Genomic DNA, 13,087 nt, shown 5'->3' with positions numbered 1-13,087 from the left:
ATCTGTTTGCTTGGAGAGGGTGGTGTGTGTTCTCCCCCGAAGACGGCCGTTAGCTACATCTCGTGTTCGAGGGTCCCAATGAGCGGCACGTATAAGAGCTTGTAGAGTTCGTATCTCTGTGTGTGTCGGCATCATTTAGCATCGGAATCTAGTGTGGTTGCACAGACTTAAGTATCTCTTCCTGTTATTCTCGCCATGAAATGATGGTTCGAGAAAATGACAAAAATATCCTCCATTCAAAAGAAGGGAAGCGACGGTTCGAGAAAAGGACAAAAAATGTCCTTCATCCAGAAAGTATGATGTTAACTCTTCAAAGTCCAAACGTTTCGTTTTTGCCTTAAGCAGTAAACTTTTGCACCATCTGCTATAACAGGAGCTCCCTTTGACAATGCAAACTTTGTCGTTGTCTCAAGTTGAGGTTCTCGCCTTGTTTTTTAGCCTGTTTTACAACACATTGTCTTCTTCTCGTTCCTGTCTTGTGTTACAAAACATTTCCGTATTCACGATCGACTGGTTCGATCATTGGTGGGCATCATAGGCAAATTTGTCGGTCATCTCTTTTTACAGTCTTCTCTTTTTTTCGTTGTCGTTAGGCATTATAGAAGAAAGCAATGACGCATAGACATTCCAACCAGTGTCATTAAGGCATCGTGAGTACCTTTTCAAGTCATCATGCTATCGTTGAAGAACGTATGCCATCTTGAGTGCCATTAAAGCATTTTTTTATTATTGCAGGTAGATCTTGTCCTTTCGATGGTTGAAAACTTATCGATATTTGTAAGACGTTGGGACCTGTTGACAAGAATGCTTGTTTACAAATGCAAGGAAGGGCCTTTATCCCATCCGGTATCCTCCATTAACTCAGTATATGCATTGTATCTCAAATCGCAGTTTTAGTAACATACTACCGATTTGTGAGATATTGTTTTATTTTTTAATATCGATTTGTTTACTGTTTTGCTGAATTTCTGTTTCGATTTATAATATATTTTGCGATATATTTATCGATTTGTAAGATATTATGTGTTTTGTAGTTTCGATTTGTAAGGTATTATGCTGAATTGCCGTATCGATTTGTAATATATTATGCGATATGTATATCGATTTTTAAGATATTATTTGTTTTGTAGTATATATTTGTAAGATATTTGTATAAAAACTTTTAAAATGTGTGCGTGCAGAAATACATTTTTACGTGATTGCAGTGTCGATTTTCGTATTCAAATCGTTGCTCATTTAGCAATTTCTATGGAACTCGCTTCACAGCATCGTAGATATATTTTAAGCGCTATCGTCAATACACGTGTACGACATGGCATTTCTTTTATTGGCATGGTAAGTAACTCGATGCATAGTATAAGCAAATAACAAATCGCAGTTTCTGTTATACTGCGATTCATTAAATTGTTTCTTTGACTTGCTTAACCTTATCGGTATCTGTTGTTATATGCATCTTGAATAAATCATAGTAAATGTATGTGCTTGCTAACGCAAATTGATATCTTGCTTATAACAGTGGTGTGCTTATCATCTGGTTGTAATGAAGATGATATATCTCAATCATTTGAAAGATATAGAGAAGTAAACATATATATTAATGACGCACCTGAAGAAGTGAACACGTGCACTAATGATGCACATGATAACAAGGGTGCAGGCATTGGATTCACTCTTGACTTGAATGTTCCAACAGAAGAAATGCAATTCGATAAGGAGGTAGACGATCCTGACAGTACACTTGATAAAGGTGCAGGCACTGAGAATGTACATGATAGTACACCTGACTTTGTTCCCGTAGAAGGAATGTAGTTTAATAATGAGGATGTTGTATATAAATGTTACAATGATTATGCCTTAAAAATTGGCTTCAGTGTTATAAAGTATTCTTGGTCAAAAAATGCACAGGGTGTCGTGGTGAGAAAGACATGTTTGTTTTAAGGAAGGTTGGAAGAAATCAATTGAAAATCCAACAAGGAGCATGCTAAAATCAAGATGTGGATGTCCAGCTAGAATGGTGTTAAGAAGACTTCCGAATGAGAAATATATAGTTTATATTTTAATCAGTGATCATAATCATGATTTATCTGCTTCATTTATGACTTCTATGTTAAGGTCACATCATAAAGTAACTGAAACGCATGCTATAATGATTGAAATAACTGATAGCACCGGCATTGCACCAAGGAAGACATATAATTTGTTCGCACACATAGATGGTGGTCGCAAGAATGTGTCATTCACACCTATGGATCTAAGAAATCACTTGAGAAGGAAGAGGACAGATAACATGAAGAATGGAGAATTATGTTCTTTGATTGATTACTTACAGAAGAAATCAAACATTGACTCTGGTTTCTTTAGTGTAATGCAACTGAATAAAGATGGATATGCTGTGAATATGTTTTGGGCAGATTCAAAGTCAATAGTAGATTATGAATGTTTTAATGATGTGCTTGTTTTTTATACGACAGTGAAGATTAATATTGAGCAGTGATCATTTGCACAATTTGTCGAGTGAACCATCACTCACAGAGTTGTATATTAGGCGGTGCTTTTTTATATGACAAGACCAAGGAAAGCTTTGAGTAGTTGTTCAAAGTATTTACACAGGCAATAAATGGGAAGCAACCTAGAGTTATACTTATAGATGGTGATAACGCAATTATGGTTGCAGTGTTTCATGTGTGGCCAGATGCACATCATCGCCTATGTTTGTGGCATATCTTTCAAAATGCAGCAAAGAACATATAACAGATATTTAATCAGAAGACAAGGTTTGACAAAAAGTTTACAAGATGTATACTTGAGAGCGTAAACGAGGTCACCTTTATGTCAGATTGGGAGGAAACGATTCAGATATATGACCTTGAAGACTGTCTGTGGTTACAAAATTTATATGCAGAAAAAGATAAGTGGGCATTGACATATGGAAGATAATACTTTTTGTGCAGGTATGATAAGCACACAAAGAGCTGAATCTATGTATGTCACGCTGAAGAAAACCTGGTATTCATGTTTAACAATGTTTCGCTTCATGGAACAATATGAATTATTTGTAGACGGTCTAAGACAAAATAAGCTTAAACAAGATGTGAAATGCTTTAATACATGCCCTGTAACTGTGGGCATGAAAATATTGATGCGACCTGCAGATCTGTATACACTAACTGTATTTGAATGGATTAAGAAAGAGGTTATACATGTCATGAATTACAACATAGAAGGAGTCGTGCAAACCGAAAATATGCACAAATACCATATTTTATGGGAGGGCGAAGAGCATCAGAAAAGGCAAGAAGCACATGTCATGTACAATGTTGACAACAAAAAAGTTGAATATACGTGCAAAATGTATGAATTCAAAGGTATTTTATGTCATCATGCATTAAAGGCATTTAATTAAGAGAAGATACAAGAAATACCTGAGTCATATTTAATGCAAAGATGGAAGAGACAAGCAAAGATTGAACTGCTGGATATGCATAATGTCAGTCAATCTGGTGTTGATGAGAAGTGTCACATAGCCTTCCGTTATCAACAACTGTGTAGGTCATTTATGCATGTTGCAGATTTGGCATCGAAAAGTGAAGAAGCCTATGTATGCATGAGAAAAGCGTCAAGGGAGTTACTTAAAAATATGCAGTTAATTCACCATCAGGCTCTTGTAGCTCACGAATACCAGTTCAAGATAATGAGAGCGAACAGCGTAGGTGAAAATCATGCTTTTCTTGACACTCCTGAGAAGTTGTGCCGAAGCGTAAACATCATCTTCAACAAGTCAAGAGTGAACGTTGTTGATTATGATGAAAATAATCACCAAGCGAAGGGTATCAAAAGAAAATCTGTCTCTGATCGCAGTCGTTGGAGGGCAAAGGGTGCAGTAGAATTGGTTAGCAAGAAAAGGTCTAAGAAACAACCAACCTCTAATCAAAAACAACAAAGCTCTTCGCATGAACAGGTATGTAAGACATTATATTACATTCCATGTAAATTGCATTACGTGAATCTTATCAATATCTAACTTGTGTAATTTTCAACATGCAGCAATACCCTACAGACGTAATGTCCAACGTTGTAACCTTTGATCCTCCCGACCAGATTTTCTGGAACGATAGCTTCAGTTTTACAAATCTTTTGGTATGTAATCAATGCTGGTAGGATGTTTGCATTTATTGTGAAACTTAATGCAGTGCCTTATATTTTTTGTTTCATGATAGGCTCAGATCAATTCGAGAGTGAGCTATGGAACACAGGGATCGCGTGTAGACTATTTTTAAGTATTATCATGAATTTAGTTGTCATGACTCTTTGTATGACTCAATTTTCATATTGTCGGATTTATTAAGAGTTTAACAAAACAGTAGAGCTCGTTTACTGAGAAAAAAGGTACAGTGGGATGCCATTACTATTGAGCTCGTTTACTTGGAGAGGATGTATCCTCAGCTACACATAGACATTGTAACCAACTACTAATATTTTTTATATACGAATGTGGTTGTAAATCATGTAATCCATGTAAATCATATGGATTTGTAGTTACAAAGTTACGGCGACAACGATATGTCTTTGTTATTATTTTCGAACAAAATTGTTTGTATTCAAGAATCTAACTCATTTTTTATCTTTGAAGCAAAACCTGAAATCCTTAAACCATCTTTCCCTATCGCCCGTAAAAGCGATTAGGAAAAATCGATGACATAGACAAATCGATGACAATAGAGCTCACTTATCGTTGAATCTAACTCGTTTTGTAGCCTTCATAGGTCATTGTGTAAATCGCGATGGTACATATCGTTTACTTAGACAAAGCTCATTGTCTAAAAGATAGACGTCATTTTGTAAATCGCGATGGTATAACGATTTACGGATTGACGTCTATGTTAGTCATAATTGAATGACAATCGCTCGTGACACAACTGGATGGCAATCTCTGTTCGTGAACGATTTTCATTTACGAAGGGTGAACATAACAACAATTTGATTTTACTATATAAAAGTCCAATTTATTAGCGTATTTAGTGAAATTGAAATTTTATTTATTTGAACCTAGTGATATTTACATAATTTATATACATAGTCTACAAGAATTGTTTATAAAAAAATTGGTTGTACAGTCTATAAAATCTACTGGTAGTCGATGCACATCAAATTACTCCTGCGTGGGGGATCCCATCATTCATTGCCTTTTAGGTATTCTTAGCGGCTAAGTTATTTGCTCTTCCGCTATTAGAAATGTCATTAATTTTTTGCATAGTTCTATACGGAATCCAGGCATATCAACCTGCAACAAAAATGTAATATGGCACCAATATATACATTGAGTTCTCAATAACAGAGGGTAATAAATACCATACAGCATCGAAATAAAGTTCTCGACCATTGTATATCGCTTCAATATACTTCATTACAAATACGCCACAATCAATGCCATTGTTTTGTAAAGGAGCATCATGTGCAAAGCGAAAGATCCACTCTATAACGTCAACTCCCAAAACGTCTTTGACGAAATCGACCTGTGATTAATGCAGAAGAAAGTAAATTCTTGACCACCGTACATGATACGATATCCTTATAGATGGAATCTTACGAAATGCGAAATGTCAACTGTAAACCACTGTATAAGTCCAACGAATTATAACACCATAGTTGTTTTTTATGTAAATCCATCACGTATAAGACCCAATGCTTTTCTGATTGTCAGAGTGTAGGAATCAATATCTGCAAATCGATCGTACAAATGGTGTTAGGACTGTTATGCTGTAACCTTGCACAAGAGGTTTGTTCATTTACGTTTTCACTTGATCAAAAGTCTCTGCAATGATCATCGTTAACCCAGTATGATAGTCCATCTTGAAATCCAATGGAGTATGGCAATCGACGTACGATACTCTATTGACCGAAATAGTGATAATAGCAATGTTAAAACACAAAGCAACAAAAGTAAATCAAAAACCAAAATAAACATAAAAGAGAACCGATATACCATGAAATAAGGGTTGATGATGCTTCTAGTTTTGCTTGTTGTGTTGCTTTTAATATACTTGACAAAATCGGATATAGTCTATTTGCAACAAATATAAACTTGTTAACGTACATACCCATGGCATACGTAAATAGATAAATGATAGTGGTTTCATACAAACAAAATTACTGATAGTGTTTCCTTCTACGAATTCATCTTGTAGCCGATTGATGTTGTCTTAGAGTGATTTGTTGAGTTTTCGCCCAACTTTTTTGGTGAATGTTCATATGACATTAGCAGAATATTCAATAAACGATATTAAAATTCCATTATACAGTACACAACACAAATCGCATAAACGACATGAAATAGATGAATTTTGAAGAAAATGGACACGATGTTTAGACAATATACGCCTGAATCGCCATCGTTGGTCGTGTAGCTGTCCTTGTCTCCTTCATTGATATCCATTTGCGATGAAGCAGATTATATATTTGATTCACAAACACGATGTTTACAAAGGAACCGTCGGTTTGTCTGTTTCTCATTCACGAAGCATAGGATAATCACACCATCCAGTACTTGTGCAATGTGTTATTCATATATGAAGGAAACATCATTTCACATACCGCCAGTATCGATACAAATAATGTTAGTTACCAAAAAAACAAAGTTGATAAATTGCATTGTGCAGTAATGAAGTTAAAAAATGTAATTTCATCTTCCTTATACAAAACCAATCAAAACGATAGGACGAATCAGTCAAATCACGTTAGCAAGTCTCATTTGGATTTGTTTTTCATCATCTTTTGTGTCTTTCATATGTGATTGTGTAAATCGTGAAAGGAAAATCGTTAACGAGACAAAACTCGTCAACACAAATCACGATCAGACAAATCGTAGCTGCGAAATCGATTTGCAACTATGACTTAAATCGGCATGAAATTGTAAAATAGAAGATTCAGACTCAGAATTGGATTCGGATATCAGATCTAGATTCGATATTGGGTCAAATACGAAAAATGAAATTGGATTTCGGATCTTCAACAAGGAAGTGAATCCGAGAATTAGTTAGAAATTGACTCAATTGTATCAGAAGGTAGGGGTCAGGGGCAAAAAGGAAATTTTGAAAAAATTTGAAAAATTTGGATCTTCACACTAATAACTTTATTTTTTAAAAGTATAATAACTATGCATGAAGACAATAATGGTGTATATAGCTATAATATAAGTTCGTATAGTTTTTCAACAATAATATCATATAGTTTGGCTAGGTAAAATTTCAATCAGATGAAACTAGTTAACATATGAATCATGTACACATTGTTTATAAATACCGTCCAAGTTTGGGTTTGCTAATGGGGTTCATGCCAGTCAGGTGTAGTCATCGAGGTTTTGTTGACATTGATGCTGATTGCACCTGACTACACCTGATTGGCATGAACCCAATTAGCAAACTCAAACTTGGATAGTAATTATACACAAATGTGTACCTGATTCATATGTTAACTAGTTTCATCTTATTGAAATTTTACCCGGCCTAACTTTATGATATTATTGTTGAAAAAACTATCTGAACTTATATTATAGCTATATACACCATTATTGTCTTCATGCATAGCTGTTGTACTTTTCAAAAATGAAGTTATTATTAAATAATAAGGCCTTCTATGACCCAACCCAACTGGGATCATAACCATTGTTGACCATCCTGCCTATCACGTGAAATGCTATATACATGGACCTGAACCAAAAATGAACCATATACAAAAACCCTATACTGGTCTAATATGAATTTTGGAATAGAATTGGATTGGCTCAATCCAAACAGGTTTAGGTTTGCATCCATTGTCTAGACCCAATGCAAGATCAGGTTACATAGAACATGAATAAAACCTGACCAGCTCTAGGCCACTTACACTCCTAAAACTAATACACGAGAAAGGACAAGCAAACAGCCACGTCTTGAATCTGGCTTGCGCCTTGTTGGATTTCCATGTGACTTCTTCCAATCTTTCTTAGAACAAACAAATGTCTTTCTCACCATGACACCCTATGCATTTTTTGACCAAGAACATCTTCTAACATTGAAACCAAGTTTTAATGCATAATCATTATAAAATTTGTATGCAACTTCCTCATTATTAAACTGCATTTTTTTTATGGGAACAAAGTTAAGTGTACTATCATATACATTCCCAGTGCCTGCACCTTTATTAGTGTATTGTCATGATCGTCTACCTCATTATCAAATTGCATTTCTTCTGCAGGAACATTCAAGTCAAGAGTGAATCCAATGTCTGCATCCTTGTTATCATGTGCATCATTAGTGCACATATTCACTTCTTCAGGTGCGTCATTAGTATAGATGTTCACTTCTCTATAGCTTTCCAATGATTGAGATACATCATCTTCACTGCGACCAGATGATAAGCTCACCATTGTTATAAGCAAGATATCAATTTACGTTAGCCAGTGCATACGTTTACTACGATTTAATCAAGACGCATATAACAATGGATACCGATAAGTTAAGCAAGTCAAAGAAACGATTGAATGAATCACATTATAAAAGCAACAACGATTTGTTATTTTCTTATACTATGCATCGAGTTATTATTTACCATGAGAATAAAAGAAACAATTTATCGTAGATGTGTGTTGATGATAGTGATTCACGTGATAACGATTTAATTATATCCACAACGTTGTGAAACGATTTCAATATAAATCACTAAATGAGCAATGATTTGAATACGCAAATCGCTACCACAAGCGCACAATAATGTAAATTCTGCACGCACACGTTTTAAAATCATATTACAAATATCATACAAATCGACACTAGAAAACACATAATATCTTATAAATTGATTTATATATTGCATAATATATTACAAATCAATACGAAAATTCAGCATAATAGCTTATAAATCGATATTAATAAACAAAACAATATCTCACAAATTGGTAGTATGTTACTACAACCATGATTCGCATTACATTATATATACTGAGTGAATGGACGATACCAGATGGGGTAGAGGCTCCTCTTCGCATCTGTAACCAAGCATTTTTATCAATAGGTCCCAGCGTCTTACAAATATCTTCAATTTTCTAACCGTCAAAAAGCCAACATTGACTTGCAATAACAAAACAACACCTTAATGGCACTCACGATGACATATGTTCTTCAACAATAGCATGATGACATGAAAAGGTACTCACGATGCCTTAATGGCACTTGTTGGAATGTTTGTGCATCATTGCTTTTTTTCATACTGCCTAACGAAAACAAAGAAGAAGAAAAGACTGTAAAAAGTGATGGTCGAGGAATCCCCCTATGACACCAACCAATGATCGAACCAGTCGATCGATTTATAGTTATCTCCACGAGGTAGGAACGAACCCGAAAATGTTTTGTAACACAAGGCAGGAACGAGAAAACGATAATGTGTTGTAACACAAGCTAAAAACCAAGGCGGGAACCTGGACTCGCGGGAATGTGCAAAGCTATTTATGGGAGGACATTTTCGCCATACGCATATCTATCTTGTGGGAGAACATTTCTGTCAAATGAATATCTATCTTGTTTATATGTTATTTATCTTTTTTATATGTTATTTTATTATAAAATCATCATGGGTGACATTGGCATATGAATTATCGTGGGTCCCAAGATATTCTTCCATACACAACCGAACACACAAATTTGTCTTCGAGGGAGAACACACAACCCCCTCCCACAGGTTATATCCCCCAAAGACACAAGTGCGTGTTTGGGGGTTCGAATGAGTGCCACGTATATAAGCACATGGGGCTTGTATTCCCATGTGTGTTGGCATCACTTAGCATTAGAGTCAGGTGCGGTTGCAAAGACTTAAGTACCTTTTCCATGGTTCAAGAAAGGGACAAAAATGTCCTCTATCCAGAAAAGGGAGGATGATCTTAACTCTTCATAGTCCAAACATTTCATTTTCATTATAAGTAATAAACTCCCTTGATACCGTCGGATCACCCTTTGACTACGTAGAGAAAAGGACAAAAATGACATCTATCCAGAAAAGAGAGGATGATATTAACTCTTTAAAGTCCAAACATTCTATTTTCGCCCTAAGCAGTAAACTCCCTTGATACCGTTGGGTCACCATTTGACGATGTACCATCTGCTGTAACAGGAGCTCCCTTTGACGATGCACCATTTATCATCATTTGTTGTCGTCGGAGCACCCTTTGCCATCGTTTGTTGCCACTGGAGTAACCTTTGTCATCGTCTAATATCGTCAAAGCACCATTTGTCATTGTCTGCGTAGTGGGAGCACTGTTGTCACCATCGGCTACATTTACCTTCTGGGTGTTTCTCCTCCAGTATCGGATTACCAAAACTCCTATCGTTTCGATGAGTTTTGTGTAAGGTTTTGTTATATAAACAAATCGATTTATAAATCTGAATGCTAAATCTTATAACTTATTATACTATTCATGCTATTAAACACCTATTTTCATACTGAAACAAATCAATTTTTACCTATCCACTTTTTGGGTGTCAAAAAACAGTTAGCACAATTTGCTCTTATGAAGGCCAAACATTACAACAATATGTACTTATGAAGGCTAAATTTCTATAATGATTTGTATGTTTGAATGTAGAAATGGTTTATACATTTAATGCAGTAGCGATTTGTACGTTCGGTGTAGCAACGATTTATACGTTTGACGTAGTAGCGATGTGTATTTATGATTTATAAAATTACCACGATTTGTACTTAAGTTTGATAAATCATACAACGATGTTTACTTATGAAGCACAAACGTTACAACGATATATACTTATGAAGGGTGTGATTTTTACAACGATTTATACGTTTGAAGCATGAACGATTTACATATTTAAATCAGTAGTGATTTGTCTAAGGAGTTACGAAAGCAGGTGCAAAATTTGGGGAGACAAATGCGGTCACAATATGGTACATGGGTAGAGATGATTACCAGTGATTTTAATAAGATCAAAGGAACCAAGAGGTCACCGAGAAAAGAGAGTCTACCAAGGAAAAGAAAGAGACGATTTGTATGTCATAGTCCATCTGAGTCGTCAAGTGCCACTGAATAAACTATATGTGATTTTTGTATGCCGATAATTATTTGTTATAATTCTATAACTCTTTTTTGTAACGTGATAATCTATAATTGTATAATTCTTCTTTTAATAAGTGTAACACACAAGTGCCACTGAACAAATTGTTATAATGTTCGGCCTTTATAAATAAAAATCGAAGAAGCGTTTAGCGTTGTGTACTATAGAAATTATGATTTCCTTTTACAAGTTGTCTTCCTATCGCGATTTACACAATGATTGATAAAAGGCTGAAACGATTTGTACAACCAGTTCTATCACGATTTGCTTGATACCGATTAGCTTGCAACCAGTTATAATTATTTGTTGTAATATAACATTCTATAATTATATAATTCTTTCTATAAGAGATCGTGATTTATTTTTTATAGAGGAAGTGTTCTATCACGATTTCTACAGCCACAGACATAAAGCGAAAATGATTTGTCCTATCGCGATTTACATTTATGAGCTTTGTTTATGTGAACGATATGTCCTAACACAAATTACACAATGATTGATTCATAAAAGGCAGAAAAAAAATAATAAACAAATCAACACAATGTTTAGACTTCATAAAGTACAAATTGAGGTAACTTCAACGATACAAATGAGGTAACTTCATAAATACAAATCGATTTTGTTCACAAAGACAAACAAAGACATATCATTGTCGCGGTATCTTCATAACTATAAATTGACGTAATTTACAACCACATTCATTTACAAAAAATATAAGTATCTAGTTGCAATACATCATAACCAATGGTTTGGCTTAGATACAATACATGATCATCATCATCGAAGAAAACAGACATCATCATCAGCATCACCCACACGTCCAAATAGTGATGTGCTTTGAATGCAATCCAGGCAGAGAAGATGGAGCTGCAGAATATATGGAATCTCATCATCATCGATATGTTTCTACAGGCAGAAAAGATGGAACCGCACGACTGTTGCATATTTGTCATGAAGTATATCGAAGATTTGGCAGATATTTTTTCAACTGCGAAGGATGGTTTGCGAACAATTGAGGGTTTGACATTTGAAATAGATCAAATAGACGATCATCAGCATCACCCTATGTCTATCATGTAGAATATATGTGTTTGCTTCGGTATGGCGGCAACGATTGAAGATGATTATGGTCATTATATTATGCATAAACTTCGATATACTTCACGATAAATATGTCGTAGTTGTATGTCTCATGAATATATCGATGTATACACAGAAGATAACCACCATAATCATCTATCTAGATCTTTCCTCAAGGTGTGAAATAACTAGGTTATCAGCATCAAACCACATCTATCAAGAACAAGTGGAAGGAACACAGAAGAACAAAGATGAAAAGAAAATACAAGAAAGAAGAAGAAGAAGATGAAGGCAAAAGAGAAAAAAGAAGAATAAGAAGTTGTGTTGCCGCATAAAAGAGGAAGGGAGGTTAAATAGATTGGGGTTTTAGACCTGGACAACAGGTCGGGTCGGGTTGGGTAGGGTTTTATATAGAATAGGGTTTTACACAAATCTATATTAAGGTTTTACATATACTAGGGTTTCACGCACATGTATTTCTTCTTCTTCTTTGTTCTTCTTATGTCGTTCTTTTTCTTCTTATTTATTCTTCTTCTTCTTATGTCGTTCTTCTTTTTCTTCATTTTTTTCTTTTTTCTTCTTCTTTGTTCTTCTTTGTTTCGTCTACCTGTGCATGATAGACCGGGGGGTGATGTTGATAACCAAGGATAGATCTGTTCCATCTACTTTGATATACTTTATGACAAATATGCCACATTTGGTACCTTTTTGTTGCCTTGGTCGTGATGCTGATATGTGCTTGACCATTGGATCCATTCTTATAAATCGCATGTCAAGTGGAATGCTGATATATACTTCGTGGAAGAAAACATCTATGTTTTCTTCAAAATGATGATAATGGCATCTTATATGTAAACTTCGATAATGATGGCCATGTATTGTATCTAAGTCAAGCCATTGGTCATGATGTA

The sequence above is a fragment of the Nuphar pumila genome, chromosome 14, assembly GCF_984573655.1.
Source record: "Nuphar pumila chromosome 14, dmNupPumi1.hap1.1, whole genome shotgun sequence".
Classification (NCBI taxonomy): Eukaryota; Viridiplantae; Streptophyta; class Magnoliopsida; order Nymphaeales; family Nymphaeaceae; genus Nuphar; species Nuphar pumila.
This window is presented reverse-complemented; position numbering follows the sequence as displayed.